The sequence below is a fragment of the Bemisia tabaci genome, chromosome 7 (assembly GCF_918797505.1).
Source record: "Bemisia tabaci chromosome 7, PGI_BMITA_v3".
NCBI lineage: Eukaryota > Metazoa > Arthropoda > Insecta > Hemiptera > Aleyrodidae > Bemisia > Bemisia tabaci.
In genome coordinates, this window is record NC_092799.1 from 52492290 (window position 1) to 52504595 (window position 12306).

Genomic DNA, 12306 nt, shown 5'->3' on the forward strand with positions numbered 1-12306 from the left:
AGGCAAAGCTATAGACAAAGAAGACATAGGGACTATGAAGCTATCCTTTTGGTTGAAAAAGGTCATAGTCCCTACAAACTAAGGGAGAAAATGATGGACTAACTATCGGTTCTCGCGTGGGTTGTCGCTAGTTACCCTATTACTCACCACGTTTGTCTATTGCAACCACCCGCTTCCATCAATAGGATCCCTCCATATCCCTATTGTCTTCTTTGTCTATAGCTTAGTCTATAAATTTTAATAATCGTCCGGCTCGTGTGCGTCTACAAGTGAGATACCCCATTTTTACGGGGCAAAGATCCCGTCCCCCAAGGAGCAGTGATCGCGACAAGTTACGATTTGATCGGAGAATGTATCGCGATTTTTTTGACCTCGAATAATTGCGATAATTTTGAACAAAAACGCGATAAATTGAGATTCAATTTCAAATTTTATCGAACACAATATTATGTAGAGATAAAATTAGGGCAAGATCGAAGATAATCGCTTAGGTGTTGACAATCCCAGCGGCTTCATCGCCGAAAAATCGTAGAAAATCGGAAAGTAATTTCAAAATATCGCGATTTTTCTGTTGGAAAATGTTTTTTGGGTCCATGTTTTTTTGGTGAGCTAAAGAAGTCAATCCGGTCGTATTGGCGAAGGTATTTTAAAAAGTTTTTAGACTTTAAAGAAGCTCTTATCTCTAAATGGAAAATTAGGGCATCAGAGAAACCGTAAAAGTGCCGTTCATCTTGAAGACGATCCACGCAAACCACGAGTATTTCGACTTTGCGTTAGAGTAGGCCTTAGCACCCTCCTTTCTAGTGACAGACGTCACTTGTGGAAGGCCCCTGCATTGAAAAATCTTGTCTTTTTTTAAGTAAAGTGTTCTCAATAAGATTTGATTATGTTGCGTGAGTTGGATATTTCTTGCTCGGCTGTTGTATAGGAATAGATATGAATACCCTCTTCATGATTCACAAAATATGTGACCTAACTTTCAATTGAGTTTTATTTAGGATCTAGATAATGGGTGGGTCCAAAAAAATGTCTAACGTATTGATAGCAACGGCCGAGATATTGACCAATTAGAAAGCAGAGAATTTCGTCGTAACATTTACGATTTCTAGACTAAACTTAAATAGCCTCACCAAAATCAGCTTGATTAAGTAATGTGTTGCTTAGTTTTATCATGTATTAAATCGTTTAACAAAATAACTAAGCAACGTTCTGATTAGAAAGTTTTGTTGATAGGTATATCTGTGAAAAAATGAAAGTAAGAAAAGAAAAAAAAAGGTTTGCAGCAAGTTTGAAGGCTGAATACGGCTGTATTTTTAGTTATAAAAATAAACATTAGAGGGAGTCATGTACCGCAGAATTTAATTATGCTGAAACTGGGTGAATTCATCTGTTACAAGGGGCAATTAAAATTGCTCCAAAGGAAAACGCAAATAGAAACTTTGCAACATGAAGGAAGAAGTCATTTCCCGAACCAAGTAACGTAACTTTAACCCATGGTTGCAAAATTGACTCAAACAATTTAATTTTTCATAAGATCCTGCCAATGCAGTTTATGTCCAAACTTTCCCTGGTCTTGCATGAGATCAGGAGTAAAATCAGTGAAATTTTTAGTGAAAAATCCCGACGATTTTCCTTATAGAAGTACGATTTACGGGAGAAAATTTGGTAATCAGGATCTTTCGTGAAAGAAACGGCGGGGTGCGTGCCTCCTAACTGGAGCAATATGTAAAGCTGTCTTTTCTTCCTCTATATTTGAGCTTTTTGAGTCTTGCTAGCCCTAGAAATGTCTGTAAATTCCTATGTGTAATTATGTCTGACTATTACAATAACCCCTTTTGGTGGATTTATGTAAACTTTGTAAAATAAGAAAAAAAAGAATAGATAAAAAAATAAATAAAAATAAAATGCATTTCCGTGCAAAATAAGCGGTGCTGTGAGAGCAAACGTTAAGTCTAAGAAAATCTACGAAAGCATGGAGCAAACATAACCTTACTCCGGAGGCGAGCGAGTGAGTCGAGGACAAATAACATAAAGGTGAAGGCGGACAAGACGGTTATCGCTAATCCAAAGGGACGAAGGGAGGAAAGGTGTCAAGCCGAAGGGCGAACAAACAGGATAAAGAGCATTGGGGAAAAATCAGGAGACGCTATCCATGGGTAATGATATTAAAGCTGGCCGGATCAGCGGACAGAACCGACAAACACAACCCAGGGAGAAGTGGAGTGAGGATTTCTTTACGAGAACCGAGAAACAAGCAAGTTATAGCTTGGCTATGGCAGTTCTGACGATTTTGAAAATCCCTCGCCAATTTGCACGAGGTTTTCAAGTTTTAAACCGCAAGAATGATTTTAGAAATCACGTGGTCAATATGAGGAAAGCTGGGTTTAATTACGAAAATTTTGATGAATTAATTTACTATTAAACTAGACGAAAAAAACCGGTGCGCCTGCAAATCCCCAGGATACTGCAGGCAGTTCCGAGATTGTGAAAATTCCAGGTGAGACCTCTCGCCGATTTACTCGAGGTTTTCGAGTTTTAAACCGCGAGAATAATTTTAGAAATCACGTGGTTAATATTAGTAGAGCTGAGTTGAATTCCGAAAATTTTGATGAATTATACACTATTAAACTAGACGAAAAACCGGTGCCCCTGCAAATTCCCAGGATACTACCCTAACTACTTTTTTTTCTTAATTGACTAGAGACTGTAAAGAAAGGATAGACAAGGTATAAATTTAACAATCATATTCTAGTTTTAACTAAAACTAACATTTTACGTTGGGAGTGATTGACGCAAAAAGGGCAAAAAATCTGGACTAATTATTGATACGCAGACGTAACACTTCGGATATGGAAAAGAATGCACATGCATGATATCATTACGAACTTCCTGCAGTATAAATAATGTTCTGCGTAAGATTTTGAAGAAAAATCATATTCTTCAATTTGTGTACTGTCTAATGCCTCCATCAAAGCAATACAAAACATGCAACATACATTCGCGTATCGGAAGTTTCTAAAAAAGACTCTGAAATAAGGCTATGACATTTATTGTTATATTTTCATTAATCATTTTAAACTTTCCACTGTGTATGAAACAACGTCATCGTAGCTTAAATCCATCAAAGGCAACACAATTATCGTTAGACAAATTACTGAAGTTAGGTTTTTCACAGAAAAGCGTTCATCGTCTGTTACATAATCCTTGTAAACCTGGCAAGATCAATTTAGGACATTGAGAAAATAATTTCATCAACAAAAACTCGAATTTACATACACTCTAATTTCTTCCTTACAGATTGAATAAGTACATGTTTGATTAAGTTTGGTTCTAACCTTGTCTTGGGGGCTATTGCAAAGCATTAAAGAGAAAACATTTGTGACCTTAGCGCCATGTTTGGAAGCAAATATTGTGATTTACGCCACGTGTGAGTTAACTTTCCCTGTGGCTTAAGCAAAATTGTTTCTTTTATCTATTTTATCTATTAATTGGGAAAAATACAAAGCTCGATGAACCTTGATATTTTTACTTTCATTTAAAAACATATTTATAGAGTTTTGAACCCTCGTATTTTTTCCTTGGCAGAAAATCAGGTTATACAGGGTGTTTCAGACCACCCGTACCAGGCCTTTTTCTCGGTTGGTTTAGGTCGTACGAAGTCGGAGACCGCGGGGTTGAATAGGGAATTGACCCCAAGGAATCCGAATTTCGTGGTCCCGAAACCCCCCCCCCCCCCCTTTGGGGGTAAAGGGGGGTCACGATGCTAGAAGTCACGGTTCCCGGCCGAATTGCGGATAGATCGCATCATAATTGAAAAGCACGGAAAATTTCACGTGAAATTGACCCCTAAAAATCAAAAATCGGACCATCCAAGGCCCAAAAGTGACCCCCTAAAGAGGGGGACAGTACCCCTCTCCATAATTTCTCTTTGGTCTCAAAATTGACGTTAAATTCTCCAGAAAAAGACGGTTGCCCAGGTAATCGACCTCGAGAAATCCAAATTTCATGGTCCCGAAGCTCCTCTAGCCTCCCTTGGGGGGTAAACGGGGGGGCCCAATTTTAAAAATCGGGGCTCCTTTCCGAATCGCAAATCGATTGCATCCAAATTGAGGAGCAGAACACATTTACATCTTAAGTGACTCCTAAGAGTTCTAATAAACCCCCTGAATGGCAGAAAGTAACTCCCTGAGGAGGGGGGCTTCGCTCCCCCCAAAAATGTCTCAAGATTCCTCTTTGGTCGCAAAATTGACGTCGTTTCTCCAGAAAAAGACGGTTTCCTATGAAATCGACCCCGAGGAGCTCAGGGAACATGAAATTTAGAGTCCTCGGGGTCGATTACATGGGAAACCGTCTTTTTTTGGAGAATCGACGTCAATTTTGCGACCAAAGAGGAATCTTGAGAAATTTTTGGGGGGAGCGAAGCTCCCCTCCTCAGGGAGTTACTTTCTGCCGTTCAGGGGGTTTATTAGAACTCTTAGGAGTCACTTAAGATGTAAATGTGTTCTGCTCCTCAATTTGGATGCAATCGATTAGCGATTCGGAAAGGAGCCCCGATTTTTAAAATTGGGCTCCCCCGTTTACCCCCCAAGGGAGGCTAGAGGAGCTTCGGGACCATGAAATTTGGATTTCTCGAGGTCGATTACCTGAGCAACCGTCTTTTTCTGGAGAATTTACGTCAATTTTGAGACCAAAGAGAAATTATGGAGGGGGGTACTGCCCCCCTCTTTAGGGGGTCGCTTTTGGGCCTTGGATGGTCCGATTTTTTATTTTTAGGGGTCAATTCCACGTGAAATTTTCCGTGCTTTTCAATTATGATGCGATCTATCCGCAATTCGGTCGGGAACCGTGACTTCTAGCATCGTGACCCCCCCCCCCCTTTTACCCCCAAAGGGGGGTGGGGGGGGGGGGGTTTCGGGACCACGAAATTCGGATTCCTTGGGGTCAATTCCCTATTCAACCCCGCGGTCTCCGACTTCGTACGACCTAAACCAACCGAGAAAAAGGCCTGGTACGGGTAGTCTGAAACACCCTGTATTATAGGGTAGTGTTTGGCAAGCTTTATCAGGAGAGAAGAGGCTTGTTAAACTTGAGTGGCAGAATTCCAACTTCATTCCCGTGAATAACACTTTTTAAGGTCAGCATTTCATTTCAAACGACGTAAAGGTTAATTTCCTTACACCAAGGGAATTTAATTTTTGTTTTAAAAAGTATCTATTTTCTACGTTTTGTAAGTTAGTCCTTTTATGATTGTTGAGGAATGAGCCTTACTATTGGGCGAGTCCGGATTCCATCCCGAAGACTCCGAATTGCCTCCGACGAGACTCTCCGAACTGCGTCCCAGATCGCGTCCATTTGATTCTTAAGAAAAAGATGTAAATGACAACGTTGCTCACCTTTTTCTCATGCTGATACCAATGTCCGGACAGTAGAATAAAATAAACAGGAATAGAGCGGTGAACGGTAGGGTTCGGTTGACATAAAGTTCCCATATTACAAAAACCGTTTGGCGAATGGAGATCAAGAGAGTCTCGTCATAAACTTTAAAACAAATAATCCAGGGTGTAAAGGGCCCTTCCGTCACGGTACTTTCACTTGAAAAATTACTTTCTTACTGGTAACAAATGTCTGCTGCTGTTTTTTTTACAGAGTTGCTAAATTTTTTTCTCGTCAAAACGTTATCGTCAAGTTTTTTGGTAATTGTGTTTCGTATTAAATTCAATAATTTCGCCATCGATACTAACTTTTAAAGACACCGGGAATTTTTCACTGAACAAACCCGATCATCATCGATTGACATCGCCTTTCAAATACGGTGTTGCCGCCTTACCGATATATGCGCCGTACGCAATTCGGATAGAGCTCGGGACGCAATTCGGATACAGCCTTACTTTCTACCAAAAAGGAACCGGTTCAGGGGATCAGTTGGTTCCTTCTTAATCGCTGAGGAGTGAAATTAAATTCACACGAAGGCACCACACGGAGCTTGATTTACACGGCGTCTAAAGGAGAGCCTTTCCAACCCATTAACGAGCATACCCTATATTCCCCAAAACGCATGCCTTTCTCAAGCTAGATACTTCTGTAATATAATTGAGAATAGTTGTAATTAGTTGCCACCAGTAACAAGTAGGAACCTCCCACTACTGTTCAAGTAGTCACGGTGTGAACTCACTCTTAAGCACTCAATATTTTACTACAGGAAACACAACTCACCATACCTTTAGTAAGATGTTGAGCAACGTATCAAGAAGTGAGCCAGATAAGTTGGAAAAGGACCATATCCGTGTTGCCATGCTAAGGAAGTACGCCGTATGGACATTCGAGAGTTGCCAAATCTCCCCGAATAAAAAATGTATATATGAAGAAAGTTGGGCATATTTTTCCTTGAAATTTTCAGATATTTTGGATTAAATTGCGAACAAAATTAACTGAAAAATTGGTAAAAAAATATTTACAACTTTCTCAATGAATCCGTGTTTTATCAAAGGAAATTTGGCAACGCCTAAAGGTTCACACGGCGTTTTTCCTTAGCACGGCAGCGTAGCCAAAGCGTAAAGCCACGTACCTCCATTGCGATGCTTCAAAATGACAGCTTCTATTTTATTTTTTCGAAAAGAATAAGCCAACTTACAGCCCAGAACCTGCGCGAATATTTTGCTAACAGAAAAGAAAGGTTGATGAAGTTTTCAAGAAATTACGTTGACTAGTTTTCAAAACAAATAATAATGTATAGAGATAAGTCTGAAACGTCACAAACGAAGATACGTAGTTCCGCACTTTGTTCATCGATATAGTTCGCCGAACAAATCGCTCGACACGTAGCTCAACAACGAACACGGTGGAGGTTTGAAGAGTTACGAGTGGTAGAACCTCGAAACAAGAAGTTATGTCCGACTTGGTGTCATTGTATAAAGCAACAATCTGCTTATTGGTCAAAGGATAATGCACTCGAACACTGAAAAAAAGTATGGTAACTTCTACTTTGAGCCTACTTGATTTCTTACACAGTGATAGTATTCCGTGAAAATAACCAGAATTATGGTAGCATTCACCAGACTCCTGGTGACACTGCATTATCGTAAATGATAGCGTAGAGTCTGGTGTCTATTACCAAACTCGTATCACTGTGCTAGAGAATGGTAAAATCTACCATATTTTTTTTTAGTGAATCACAAGGAAGGCCTTCATGGGTGGAACTAGGATCCTTAGCAGTGGGAAATCGGCGGGCGCCCGCACAGGAAGTGAGAGAATTACCTTTTTGGTCAGAGCGAAAACTCGAGCACTGATAATCCTACTGGGCGGAGTATGCGAACACATCGTGGAGGAGTGCCGTGCAACTGGCGCGTGGGGTTGGAGCCTGCATTTTTGGAGGGTGAGAGAACGCACTGAGTCGGACGGTCGGCGAAAGGGGCTACGACATGACGACGCGCAACCTCCGGCGTAACTGCCGAGCCGAGTCCTCGCTTCTCGAGTCGCCGCATCTGCGCACGTCACCTCACGTTGCCGCTGCAGCGCCGAACCGCGTCCCGCGCCCCGCCGTCCACGTCCAGTTGAGTCCTTTTATCCGCGTCGAGGGGGTGCAGCGCCCCGGCCGCCGCCGCCAAGAGGGCAGACTTCCCGCTCCCGCCTGGCTCAACGGCCTCCCCGAAATTCGCCAGCTCCCGCCGGGCCCCGCGTAAGACGTCCACACGCTATTACGTCATAGAGCCCAATAACTTTCTCGCCAAGTCCACAACTCCAAAATTCTTCAATATTTCTTCCCAGAGCAATATTTTCACATTTTCTGAAAAAACTAAGGAAGTCCCACGAACATAAGGCTGCTGTATGCAAAGATAAGATAAGATAAGATAAGATAAGATAAGATAAGATAAGATAAGATAAGATAAGATAAGATAAGATAAGATAAGATGGGATAAGATAAGATGGGATAAGATAAGATAAAGAGAAGGCAAGATAAGATAAGATAAGATGAGATAAGATAATTACTTTATTTTTACTCTAAGTAGGTTTGTATAGGAACATCAATAAGTGTATAGCAAAATTTGTTCTCTTTTTACTGAGGGAGTTAAAGGATTTTAAGAACATTTAAATTCACGAAGCATAAAAAAGCTTAAAAACTAAGAGCTAATTTGTTTTACGGTAAAGACATTACGAATTTTAGAGAGATACGAACGTCTAGGAGTTTCAGGTCGGACATGTAGTTGGATGAAGGTCGCCTTAATCGGCAGAAATTGAAGTATCTTAATTTGTTTTAAAGAAATAAGATATTTCGTGACTTTCTGCACTTGGACGTTATTTCGTAAAATACTCATATTGCCTTTACCTCTTACCAAGTTTGAAAAACGAGGCCCGGTCGCGTCTCTCTTATCTTCGGATTTGTTCCTCACGTAGCGCTTGAAGCACCACCACAAATAAGACAAACGGAAACACACACGATATAGAAATAAGGAAAATAACGCGCGCTGATGACGGCGTAGAGATACAACTATTCGCACTCGATGGACGTCCGTGTCGCATCTGCAAAATTGAAGGCGCTTTGGCGCGAGGCGTCAACTCGCAATCCTCCCGCTCCATGCTTCCATCAAGTGTTGCGCATATTCGGGAAGGGAATTTGAAAAACGAGACCCGATTACGTCTCTTAATTAACTCCTGTAACCTATTTCCTGAGATTTCTACGTCAGAAAGACCTCTACGACATCTAATTTCGTGTAAAAGCCGCCGATACGTCAAATGGATCACGTTTGGAAAAGAGGAACTAGGTCACATCAGACATTTTAAAATAGACTGTATATTTCAGTTAGGAACTACAATTTTCAATTCACTCTAGAAACAACGCATTTGTCATAAATTTCCCTATGCGAGTGAGTGCTTTAACGAATGAGCCAGAGATTGTTGTTCCTAATTGCAAATTTTTGTCCAAATGTCATTAAGCAAATCCTTTTTTTTAAACAAGAGAACGGTTGTGCGGATCCTCTGAAAATTTCTCGAAATTCACTCCACTTTACAAGTTTGAAACTAGTTCTAGCACTCAAATCTTGTAGTCGGTCATTTAGTATCGGCATCAAGCCGGTAAGCTTGAGTCGTCACCTTTCAAGTTCTTGGTGTGTTATCATGGACCTTACCTACGAAGTGGTTTTATTTCAGGGTCATGTTATCGCTTTATAATCAAATTTAATCAAACTAACGACTAAATCTGGATAGATACTTGGATTGTATTTTTCAGGAAGGAGCTGCAAATTCCGGTTCGGTTATAAAAGAACGTATCTGCGTACGTAAATTAATGGCGCATATGTTTTTTTTCTTCTTTTTTTTTTCTTTTTCAAAATGAGCTACTTAGTTCTTCATTGTAAATTGTAGTACAGTGAGCTTACAGAAAATGCATATTAATTAAAACACTGAGTAACATATATAATTTTTTTAAAATTTCACGATGAAAACGAGTCACATAACGGGATATCTGGAGATTAACTCTTGAACAAGATATCAGTGTTTACAATTAACATTGGTTGAATGGCAAATTTACGAATGACGTCATTCGTATAATCTAACTTTCTAACTTTTTTACATCTAGTGGCAAATTTACGAATGACGTCATTCGTATAATCTAACTTTCTAACTTTTTTACATCTAGTTCAGAGTTTGATTTTTGAACTTCCCGTCATATGAATCGTCTTTGATGTAAAATTTTAAAGAGAAACCGTGTGATGTTCACCACTTGTTAGATTACATTTTACGATTCGGCAACACGATTTCAGGCTCAGTTTAGAAACAATCTACGTAAAATCAGTTTCCGCAGATTTTCGAAACCACCTTAGTTGACGCTTAGCCAAAAAAAGAAAGGAAAAAAAGTTTATACGTACACATAAGTGTTTTTACTGATGGATCAGAAATTTTAGTTCCTATTAATTGCTGAATGCAGCCCAGTTCAGACTTTGTTTAGGGGCCCATTGATGAGACAGAATCGGACCGAGTCGGGCAAAGCCTCAAAGAAGTTCCGAGCTTGAAAATAAAATACCCTGACAACAAGTTGGCAACGAATCTGGAAACGACATTAACAAATGTTGGGCTGTTCCATTAAGTCTGGCGTTTAAGTGCTCCTCAAAAGTCCATGGCGGAGGAACGAGGGGCACTGTGAACAGACTCGCAGAATCCGAATACGGCCCCCGGCTTTCTCTGCCTCCAACTCCACCACCACTTGATATGCATAAAAAATTAAAAGACGGGCGCCAAGTATGAATCGCAGCTGATGCCTTGCCCCTCCCCCTCCCCTCACTCTGACTCCATTAAAAAGGAACGCAGTGAATGAGGACTCCTTAGGGCCCCCACCGCGCAGTGGAGCACAAATCCTGGGTTTTCTTGCCACAAAGCATAATGCCTACCTACGCAATTCAAAATCTTCGTGTTTATGGTTACTTTCAGTTACTTTTTTCTCGGTTAGTTCAAACAAAAATACCTTTGTTGTTCCATCAAATTGTTGGTGAAATTGACAAAACCCGTACACTCATAAAAAAGATTGGTAGACTTTACCATTCCTTCACGCCGTATTTTACATAGCGTGAAGGAATGGTAAATTCTACCAAACTTAGAGTCAATTCTGCCACAGGAATGGTACTCTGAACCAGTATATATTAACTTTTACCTATATTTATATTAACTTTTACCTATCTTCTGGTAGAATTGACTCTAGAATGACGCTGTGTGAAATACAGCATGAAGGAATGGTAAATTCTACCAATCTTTTTTTCATTGTAGATTACTCTGAAACATCTGGGGATGAGGGAACTATCCTCTTGGACTAAAATGTCCACTTGTTTCTCTTAATGGCTAGCGCATTGGCATATCACCAATGCCATCCTGCAGGCTGATTCTTGAAATTTATGGACAAAGTGACAAACAAATAAAACAAAGGAAAATTGAACGATCCTATTGATTAAAACGGATGGTTGCTACAAAATGAGAGGTAAAATAATATGGACTAACCATAGGGTTTCTCGTGGGTTGCCGTTCGTTAATCAATTCTAATCTCCACTGGGCATAGCAGCCACCCACTTCCACCAATAGGAGCGCTCAATTTTCCCTTTGTCTTCTTTGTCTATGACTTGGTCTATCTTTTTCAATAATCAACCCGCTGTTTCGATCCTGGCTGCTCACGCTTGATTTTTGACGAGGTTGTGAATGTTCAACCTAAAGATCTGGTCAATGTAACCCGAGGAAAAGCTAACCAAATAATATCCACCACACGTTCTGGTTACTTAGTGTTCTACTTCCAATATTCACAAAAAATGTTGGTTGATTTTTCTCACTGTGTATGCTCGAACACTGCAATTACGATGATTTTCGTTGCCAATGCTATAATTTTAAATCGTTCATTTCTCGATTCTAAATAAAGATAGTAGTTATACCGAGCAACAGCTAATGACAAATCGCGTATTAGTTGCATTTTGAATTCCAACTGTCTTTTTGAACTTGACTCTGAGGATCATCAGGATTGCCATAACTACGTCATCTTCAAATCCCTGAGTTTTCTTGACTCTTTCCTGACTAATTTCGCTTTTGCCCGACTCCAAAATGTTCCAATTCCCTGATTTTTCCTGGCCTTTGAACAAAATTACGACATGTTTTGTTTTAAAAAAATACGCTGACTTTCGCTACACTTTGGATACAGTTTTCTTGTCTAGGTCAAATTATGGAAAAATGAATTCAGTGGCTGGTTAAAAAACGACAAGCCTCAAAAAAAAGAAGAAACTATTTCCAATTAGAGGAACACAGACGTGTTTTAAAGCGATTATTTGACTTATCAGAAATTCCCTATTTTTTCCCTCGAATGCCCTGATTTGCCCTGATTTTTTCCGGTCGTCGCAAATTCCACGAATGTCCCTGATTTCTCCGCTTTTCTAGACCGTCGTTAATCCTGCTTATTCCTAACAAAAGAATTTTGAAGTTCTCCTGAAAAAGAAAGTTCTTAAATTACGTCTCGCTTCTGAACAGACAAATAGAGTTGACCTCGAGTGGCTGAGATTAGCCGCATTTGCTTACGACAGATTGTAAATAACCAATAACGAGGTGAATAAACTCCTTGGTGGATGGTTGCTTACAGGTTGAATTCGCCAGCCCTCTGACAAAACGGCGTATCTAAATTGTCATGTGAGGCCTGTTTTACATATAAATCCATGCTTCCTGGGGCTCATGAGGGAATGGCGATTGTCAAAGGAGCGAAGAATTCACCGCTTGACGAGCATTAGAAGCAGAGATGCTCCGAAGCCATGAATTGAATTTCTCCTCTGGCGGGATCATCATTCATTTCCA

The 12306-nt window shown here is 40.2% G+C and overlaps 1 protein-coding gene across 1 annotated transcript in view; it reads right to left on the reverse strand.

The window, feature by feature from the left end:
• tipE (temperature-induced paralytic E) overlaps positions 1 to 7457 on the reverse strand; it is a 91660-nt gene extending 84203 nt beyond the window's left edge. The window contains exon 1 of the mRNA XM_019054853.2: positions 7255 to 7457. The gene's annotated coding sequence lies outside the window, so the exon portion shown is untranslated. The remainder of the gene's footprint in view (positions 1 to 7254) is intronic.
• Positions 7458 to 12306: the final 4849 nt, after the last annotated feature.